This window comes from Seriola aureovittata, chromosome 19, assembly GCF_021018895.1.
Source record: "Seriola aureovittata isolate HTS-2021-v1 ecotype China chromosome 19, ASM2101889v1, whole genome shotgun sequence".
NCBI classification, from domain to species: Eukaryota; Metazoa; Chordata; class Actinopteri; order Carangiformes; family Carangidae; genus Seriola; species Seriola aureovittata.
In genome coordinates, this window is record NC_079382.1 from 11,069,581 (window position 1) to 11,079,580 (window position 10,000).

General features: G+C 36.6%; 1 non-coding gene across 1 annotated transcript; it reads left to right on the plus strand.

Annotated features, from left to right (window-relative positions):
* Window positions 1-1,937: 1,937 nt before the first annotated feature.
* trnal-cag (transfer RNA leucine (anticodon CAG)) lies at window positions 1,938-2,020 on the plus strand. The gene has a single exon. It is a non-coding gene; the product is annotated as a tRNA-Leu (tRNA).
* Window positions 2,021-10,000: the final 7,980 nt, after the last annotated feature.

The window sequence follows — 10,000 nt, forward strand, 5'->3', positions numbered from 1 at the left end:
TATTTACCTTACAATACTATGACCTTTTTTGACGTTTGTTTGCCTTACAATACTATGACGTTTTTATGACATTTTATGCCATACTATACTATGACGTTTTTATGCTTTACTACACTATGACATTTTTTGATGTTTATTTACCTTACAATACTATGACGTTTTTTGACGTTTTAGGCCATACTATACAATGATATTTTTATGACATTTTATACCATACTATACTATGATGTTTTTATGCATTACTATACTATGACCTTTTTTAATGTTCCTTAGGCCATACTATACTATGACGTTTTTATGCCTTACTATAATATGACATTTTTTAACGTTTGTTTGCCTTACAATACTATGACGTTTTTATGACATTTTATGCCTTACTATAATATGATGTTTTTATGACGTTTGTTTGCCTTACAATACTATGATGTTTTTATGACATTTTAGGCCATACTATTCTATGACGTTTTTATGCCTTACTACACTATGACATTTTTTGATGTTTATTTACCTTACAATACTATGATGTTTTTATGACGTTTTATGCCATACTACACTATGACGTTTTTATGATGTTTTATGCCATGCTATACTATGACGTTTTTATGATGTTTTATGCCATACTATACTATGACGTTTTTATGCCTTACTACACTATGACATTTTTTGATGTTTATTTACCTTACAATACTATGATGTTTTTATGACGTTTTATGCCATACTACACTATGACGTTTTTATGATGTTTTATGCCATGCTATACTATGACATTTTTATGATGTTTTATGCCATACTATACTATGACGTTTTTATGCCTTACTACACTATGACATTTTTTGATGTTTATTTACCTTACAATACTATGACCTTTTTTGACGTTTGTTTGCCTTACAATACTATGACGTTTTTATGACATTTTATGCCATACAATACTATGACGTTTTTATGACGTTTTAGGCCTTACTATACTATGATGTTTTTGTGCCTTACTATACTATGACATTTTATGCCATAATATACTTTGATGTCTTTATGCCATACTATACTATGACCTATTTGACATTTTTATGCTATACTATAGTATGACGTTTTTTTTTTGACGTTTTTATGTCTTACGAAAGTATGACGTTTTTATGCTTTACTAAAAAAATGAAACTGCAACTGAAATTCACAAGCGTAGAATTGAGATTCACAAATGCTTTTTCGTTTCACAAATAGAAAATTGAAGTTCTGTTTGAAAATTGTAGGCTTAATGTTAAGAAGATATTCACAAACTGTTTTTCATTAATTTGTAAGTTATTTGATACAGATAAAATATTTTTATTTGTGGAATTTGTTTGTGAATTTGCCAATTCGTTTTACATTTGCAAGATATTTTTGTGAATGTGCAATTCTTTTTCTATTTGTGTTTTATATTTACATAATACACATTTACGCACGGATTGTCGATCTGTTCACAGAAATTGAAACAAATCTACCTCCATAATATATATATTATGGAGGTAACCCTAACCCTTTTTAGGCTGTGGTTCGTCTCGTCGCCGAGACGAACCACAGCCTAAAAAGCCCTTCCACCCTCCTCATTAATTAACATAAGGCATATCAAGCTACGGCAGAGGTCGTTCGTGTTTCCATGATTCTGTTCCGCTCCTGAGGCACAAAGTTTTTACTGTCTTTGTTGTACACAGACTTCCATGGCTGCCGGTCTCCTACCCTTATACAGGAAACCCGATGTGTCAGCCTAAACGTTAGCTTCCTGTAGCTACATCTAGCTGTTTTATCAGCTAACCAAGCTAAATAATTACTCATGGTCTGTTTAAACTCGTATTTACAGATTTGGTCGGTCAACTTAATTCGTATTACGACACTCCAGTAAACCATGATATCGTTTCACAAAATGATACTATATAGTGAAAATGAACACCAATGCGCATCCATCTGTCAGGATGGCCGAGCGGTCTAAGGCGCTGCGTTCAGGTCGCAGTCTCCTCTGGAGGCGTGGGTTCGAATCCCACTTCTGACAGACATTGTCTTTTTCAAATTGCAATCCCTTCCTGTCCTTACGCTTAAAACAAGAAACTTGAAGTGTATCAGTAGCTTGTCCAACACCAGTAAGTAATATGCTACATTTACAAAAATAGCCGTTCCTGTTGTCTCTTAGGTTGTATTGTGTCCTGGAGGCGGGAGTTTGGACCCCACTTATGACAGAAACATGCGTTTTGAAACTTCAAGCTCTGCATTACTTACCCTTACAACAAGAAACGTTTGGTGACTGATATGAAGATTTACGACCAGTAGGAAATATATTAATACATTATATTTACAAAGATAACCATTTCTTTTAGTTTTTCAAGTATGTACTTATGTTAGCACAGTATCATCCCTATGTCATTATTTAACACCACAGTAGCAGTGTTGTGATCTAAGAGGACAAGTAGGTTCTCATTTAACAGAGCAAAATTTCCGAATAATGTGGAATTAATTATACAGAATAATACCAAAAGTTTTAATAACTATTGTTTACTTAGTGCAGTTTGCTAAGCCCATCATATACATTAAGAAGGATGTGTGTGCTATGTTGCCTGTGCCAGTCATTTATGGGTGAGGGCATACTGTAAGTAATTACAGTAATATCTCATACACATTTCATATGAAATAGTAAGTAACTCAAATCTGGTTCTGATCAATCATGGTTTAAAAAAAATATATAAGTATTGTGGGTCAGTTTTTCAATAGAGATGGCACACTGTTTATATATTTAAAGTTTTTTCATACTACAACATCTATGTAACACTGGAGGGGTTGTGTGATGGACTTTGGTGCAATCCCCTCTGCTATTTGTATGCTATTTAGGCAACAGCCAAGGAGAAGAGAAATAGAAATAATGATTAACTTTACATTTATCACACCACAAAGGTATGCACATACACATATGAAGAGATGCACACGCACACTGTCACAAACATTATATAACCATACATGCACATAATTGCCTTCGCTAACGCACTGTACATTTTGAATTTATGGTGAATTTAAACAAATGAAGCAAGATTGTCTATGAAACATTTGATATAACATCAGATTAATTATTTGAAAGTGATATAGTGAAATTAGCATTCTCCAGAAGTTTTCTTTAAGTACAGCAGGATTTATCTAGAGCGTGGGCCTGCTACTGTAGGATTGTGTAAATCTTCTCTTGGTAATATTTATACTGCCTCCTGTGACCTCACTGTGGGAGGTAGCCTAAAGGTTGAGACTGAACAGAGGTAAAGCCTGTCTGGACACTCATTACCATGAGTAAAACTAGATTAAACGCTAGTTACGAAGACATGAATTTGTTCCTTATATCTTCTCTTGGTCATTTATTTAGGATGTCTAATTTAAAGTGCAGGGCCAGCTGATCTATTCAGGGTGTTTTCCTGCTGTGATAGATGTGGGTATAGATTAATTTAATTTTAAAATGTATTTTTGAAACACTTCATGAACTTAAGAAGTTGGAAAAATACAGACCATTGCTATCAGATATTTGAAATTATTTGGAATCTTACAACCTTATATTGTTTGCAATTAATCACACCAATCAAAATTGCTGGTATATGTGTACTTGCATACCATCATTTTAATGATAATTTAACATCTCATAATGGGAGGCTATTACTTTTGATATGACATTTCAAGTTTTGACTGGTACACTGCTATGCAGCCTAAATAGATGCAGTTACTATATTTGTGACCACAAGTGAGCCCTTTAAGTGAGAGTATTCATTACAACTTATATTCAACCTTCAACTTGGATTTAAATGTCCAAGTCTTGCCCTTTGACTGCAGCCATTTATCAAGGCTTCAACTTCCAGGCTGTACCATTTTAGTAGGACTATGACTTAACATAGCAGTAGTCCTGCTGCTCAGCAGGTTGCTCTCTAATTAGACCTGATATTTTAACTACAGCCAGGAGGGGGGAGTGCTAAACCTGAGCATCAGTGCACACGTGTGAGCTTGACAGATGATGAGCTTCAGGATGTCCTACTGTGCCTGTGATCCAAACTGCATCTGCATGGTGGAAGCTAGAAGGCTGGCAGGACACTAAAATGCTTATCATGTTTAATTCAGTTTAACACAGACTACAGGAAGTGATTTCATTGTGATCAACTGAGGCTCTGACAGGCTGGTGGCAGTATTAATTGATTTTAGGGGTGTGAAAGTCCTGGCATAGGAAAAATACTGTTTCAGAACTCAGACATTATATTGAAAGTTAAACCATCTCTGTCAGAGCTGCATTGCAGGATTACTCTATTCAGAGCTGATTCACACTGATTGTAAGTTCTTTCATTTGCTTCTGAGGAGGGGAGATGCCTTCCTCACACAGGAAAACCCACAGTCAGAGAACAAAACCACGTCCTCAGCACTTCTTTTGAGTCACAGCACTGTCATGACTCAGCAGGAGGGGGTGGGGGGTGGGGTCTTTCTGCTGTTTTCTCCCATGAGTCAGGACACAATAAATCTGCCCACCTTAAGTCAACTCCACCCCACCATGATCCATCAAGCTCCTTATGACTGAAGATAGATGGCAGCGTGAGAGTTCGCCCCTCTGTGTGTGTGTGTGTGTAGGCTTTGTGGGAGTGGATGCTCCTGTGATTAGGCACTTCTTGAAACTCCCGGCATCATTGGGAGGGATGGGCATGCTGTCTGTAAACCCTTGATAAGGATAACCCCTTCATGTATTCTGTGGCAGATCTTTTGTCCTTGAAAAGAGCGAGCTGACCCTCAGTGACATTTAGACCAGGAAAGTGCAGTGTCTAAAATAGCATCAAATACCTTTCACATATAACAAATTCAAGTGGAACATGTATGATTAGATGCTTTTGACCTTGAGAACATTTCACATGTTCTACCTCAACAATCTGCTTGAGGAGACATTGCCAGCCGGGCAGCTGGCTTGAAGTAGGCTAATTAGCCGAGGGCAGTGCTTCTCTTATCAGTATCACAGTGCCTTAGAAAATAAACTGGTAATTTTAACGCTGCCATCTTTGCCCATTTATCTTGATATGACCCTTGAGACAAGTCTTTGTCTTCTGGCATTTTTCATATCTTAATTATATCTGCTTTGTTTTGTGGGGATGATTACACAGCATGATTAGTGTTTGTGATAAATGGTGACAGTTTGACTGAATATCACTGGAACACTTGTTGAGCAGTACAATATATCTGATTACTGAGCTAAGTTCAGGCTGCTAAATGTCCACACAAAACAAGATAGCAGGTTTCATTAAGTGAAACTGCAACAGAACATGAAATCTTATGACAGGAAGAGGAAAGGAGCCAAAAGAAAACTCCCACAGCAAAAGAGACTCCACTTGGTCTATTAATTATGATTATGATTAGTATTAGTGGTAGTAGTAGTAGTATTAATAGAATTATATTATTTATGGCTCTCTTATCTCTCTTACGATGCTCAAAAATGGACTACGTGGCAAATGGCAAATGTGGCTCAGGAAGTAATCCACAAGTTATAAAATCAAACATTAAAAGCTTAATTAATTTAAAAAAAAACCTGAGATGCAACAAGTGCTGTAAGGTTAGTGGCTGGTAATGAAAGGCATTCTGGTAAAAATGAGGGGAAATAATGATAATAATAATAATAAGTGCTTGAAATAGCAATCCTAAAACATTGTAACAAGAATAATTTCACATCATAACAACACAAGGTACATAATAAAGAGTTTTTCATATTTTCCATATGTTGTGATATCTTGCTCAGGTAAACTTAAAGACAAGCTAATATGTAGAGTTAGAGACAAAACATAGAAAAAATTCAGCCATATAATGATGACTTAAAGGACAAAAGAATTGTCATTATGCCAAGTCATAGATTGTCACTGAGTGCTCAACTGCTTTCTAAAAGCCTGTTTAACTCCCTTTATGCAATGGTGAAGTCCAAGTCATGTGTCCAAAGCCTCAGCAGATTTCAGTCCAATCTCAGAGTGATTAGCAAGGCTTTTCATTCTATCCTTAGCTTCCCATGTATCTGATTAGCAGGTAGGCCCGCTTCTGGAGGGAGGCTTTTGAACTGCTCTCTCGTTTCTCTGCTTGCTATAGCTCTGCTGTTTCTGTGGGAGTTTACATCTTACACTCTGTGGCTTTGGACTATTAATTTTCAGCCTGGTTCTTTTATCCCCTGGATTATGATTGTGGATCATGTGAGTATACATACTCAGTCCATCTACTGTACATTTTGGCTGTGCTGTTTTATTTTTTTACACATTAAATGTTAAATTTTGTACTAATAACTACAAGCATGCCACTGGAAACTGCATTTGCAAAAGATCTAATTAAGTTAGAATTTAAGACATGCTGTGCAGTAGTTTGTTCATGTTATTCCCACAAGGAAAGGATACAATAGTCCATATTAAACTGGATGAACTCAGGCTGGCCTGTATGCAGGATGTGATTTTTATTTTCCTTGTTTGAACTCTTTTAGGAGCCTCCATTGGCAAACATGACACCTTAGGGATAAATAGCATTATTCTAGGGATCCAAGGCCACATATGTTTCCTGGCTCTGGTGAATAAAGAAAAATACTTTTGCATTTGTAATCCACTGAGTAGAAACAGGCACTTAATTTGCTTAGCAGCAGCTAATTTGAAGATTAATGGTCTTTGACAAGTACACGCTACAGTATGGTGAGATAATCTTACATGCATTCATTATTTACCCAAAACCTCCTGTGGCACCTATAATATGGCATCATACAAAAAAAAAAAAAACATATCTTAAATTATGTTTTTACATATACATTTGTTGTCTTTTCTACCAGTACCCACACATTTTTGTAATTTTATATCCAATTTTACGCTTTGGCTTGTTCATAGGGTCATAACACAAGAACAATGTCAGCATTCAGTGTAGGAAGTTTAGGTACAGCTTGCCATACAGGGCTACTTTACTGTAGGATATAAATGATATGATTTATATTATAACCTCAGCTGACGGAAGATTGTCTTCAAACACTCAGATTTCAGTTAACTGAAACCTGATTCACCTTTATAATCTTGTATTATGGTCTACGGAATAAACTCTTCTGCTCAAGTTACCTTCTAAGATAATTAAAATGCCTTTGTAGGCTTTAAATGGGTATAGGTTCAACTCAAGACTTAAGACAAAGGTTGGCAGCATGACGTATAAGAATATTTGCAGTAATCAATTACACTTCCAAAATGTTCAGCCAGAGGAAACACTTCCAGCTAATACAAGAACAAGGACAACAGCCAAACCTGTTCTTTACAGCTGTCAGTCAAGCTTAGCCTATTTTTTAGACACAGAATTTGACTCATTTGTGTTTGCATTTCATAGTGGGATTGCATCCCTTTCCATCAAGCAACTATGAATTATCCTTACCTCCTTGTATTGTCTCAGTAAGAATACATAGTGCTTATTGCAGATATTTCTGCTTTTTATAGGTAATCCTTGCATTATTGATCGCAGGAAAAGCTGGATAGGAATGTATTTTCTCGAGTGACAGGGACAATCACAGAGGTAATGTCCACTTTCACTGCAGGCAGGGGCTTAGGCTCGTTATTTAAAGTCACTTGGAGGATTTATTTCTGGCTGTATTCTCATTATCCCTGTCTTCATTTACTCTTTGATCCTCACAACAGTCTGTACATACTGTATATAACAACTGTCTCATATGTATCTCTTTTTAAAAATACAGTAGGTTCTTGTAAGGTATGTGATTTTAACAGCTGCTAAATTTGAGATATATCTATTGTCTGTAAAACTAAATAAAAATATTCTTAAGTAGTCATAGTTGTTTAAAAAATATAGTAATTTAAATTATGGTATAAGAAAGTTTACTTCAGTTTGTTTTTTACCTAATCCCAATAAAATAATAGTCCACAAGCTAAATGTCAATAACTATTTTCAGTCATTCGCGTAGTAAGATATGGAGAAGTACTAAGGATGCGTCTTATTAGTAGCTAAATACCTTCAACAATAAAACAGCAAGTCCAATCACCTTTGACTTAGTACTACTAGAAACAAGACCGCATTATACCGATTACACCCACAGCCTTAAAGGTGTCTCGTTGTAAGGATTTTCTTTTTCAGACAAGCCTTATGTCAGCCCTTATCAAACATGTTTAGGTACTACTTTAGACTTAAGCACTTTAGAGGAGAAGCCGAAGAACCATGCTGGGTTACCAGGAAGAGCTAGAATGGATATAATAGTGCAACTGGTTGATTGTCTGCACACAGGTTAGTCAAGGATAAAGAAAACAGGAATTTCTGCTATGTTTTTGTTTCTTTTGCCTTTAAGTATCTCTTAAGGATCTCTTTTGCTGAAATATAAGCAGACAGCAAGAACATTGACTTTTCTCTTTTGTTCTTTAAACTGTTCTGTTTTTTATATTGTCTTTCAGCCTGGGATGAGTGGGAGCCATGCAGATGTGTGGTGCATTACCTTCCCCTAGGCAGCTCAGGAGAAACATGACAACTCCCTGTCACTTCGCCCTTCTGCTCACGTGAGACCATCTTTCATCCAGAGCAGAGAGACTACCACCCAGAATGTCCTCGCACAGACGCAACTTTCAGTGCTTCAATGCTGTCGGAGGTGAAGGCTCCCACAAGTCTTCACCGCCCTTCAAGCATCACACCACCCGCCTCCCCCGGATCTCCCACCATGGCATGGTGGCCCATCATGAACCTCTGGAAGAATGCTATCTTTGCTCTCAGTACAGACACACCCAGGCCGTGGAAGCGTTAGAGGTTTTACCTCCGTATCACACTCACAGACCGTATCACCACCATCATCCACACCAGTATGTTCTCGAGAGGCCTGCCAGGCCTGAGGAGGCACATTCAGGCCACGACCGACACATTCATCATCACAGGTACAATAAGAGAGTGATGCTGGTGAAGAACAGCGACCCCTCGTTCAGGAAGACCATCGTCTTGCACCGCAGGAGTCTACGCAGTTTTGGGCTTTTCTTAGAGGAAGTTTCTGAGTTCATGCAGTACCACATCAGGAAGCTCTACACTCTGGAGGGCCGCAAGGTGAGGTCATAAACACCTGGAACTAGAAGAATATGTAAAGACATGTTTAGTTTCCATGTTCTATTTTCCTTGATATTATCTTACATAACCTGCTGAAATGGGAGTACAGGGCTTGTACGACATTTTATTCTGTGGTCAGGAAATTTCTTTTTCCAAGAGGAAGTTTCTGTGCTTGACCCTAGGTAAATACCTTCCCCTGTGTTTTAATGAACTGCAGAGGAAGGCCAAATCTGAAATAAACAGTAGTACTATGACTTCTGATTGTCTACACTTAATTTAGCTTTAAACTGCTCTAAAAAGCATATTGGTTTAAAAAGTTGTGACAAATTGCTGTTAGATTGAAAACCAGAGTGAATGAGAGGCCTCTAGTGACAGGACTGATTCACTACAAAATCCCATTCAAGAGCTTTCAACCCTCAACTAAAGTAATTTGATGACAACATTCAGTTTTGAAACCTTATATTATCCAACTTTATTTTCCATATTTTAAAAACTGAGTTAAGGTGTGTAGCTACTATTATATTTGAAACTGAATATGGTGAGGTAGCTTAGTGAATGTGAACAAATGACAGAATGTGAGTGCAGAACATCAATGTCAAAAACTTAACTTTTAATAAAAACAAACAGAAGAGTGAAATGATCATAATAATACTAGTAATAATTTATGTAAGTTGGATTGTGATCATTAGTATATCACATTCTGTTTCACATCTCTCTTAATGGTATTTTAAAGTCCTGGGTGGATTTTCATAATATACATATCGTATTATATGAAAAGTATTACAAGTACTGCATCATTGGCTCTACATTGAATAAAAAAACATTCTACATATTGATTTTAATTAGAATACTGCACCTTTTGTGATGGAAATAATTAAGGACATTGAGAGGTTAAACTAATCGGAAAATCTTTGCCATCTGTAAGTAACTATTCCATACTCTGCAAAAGGTT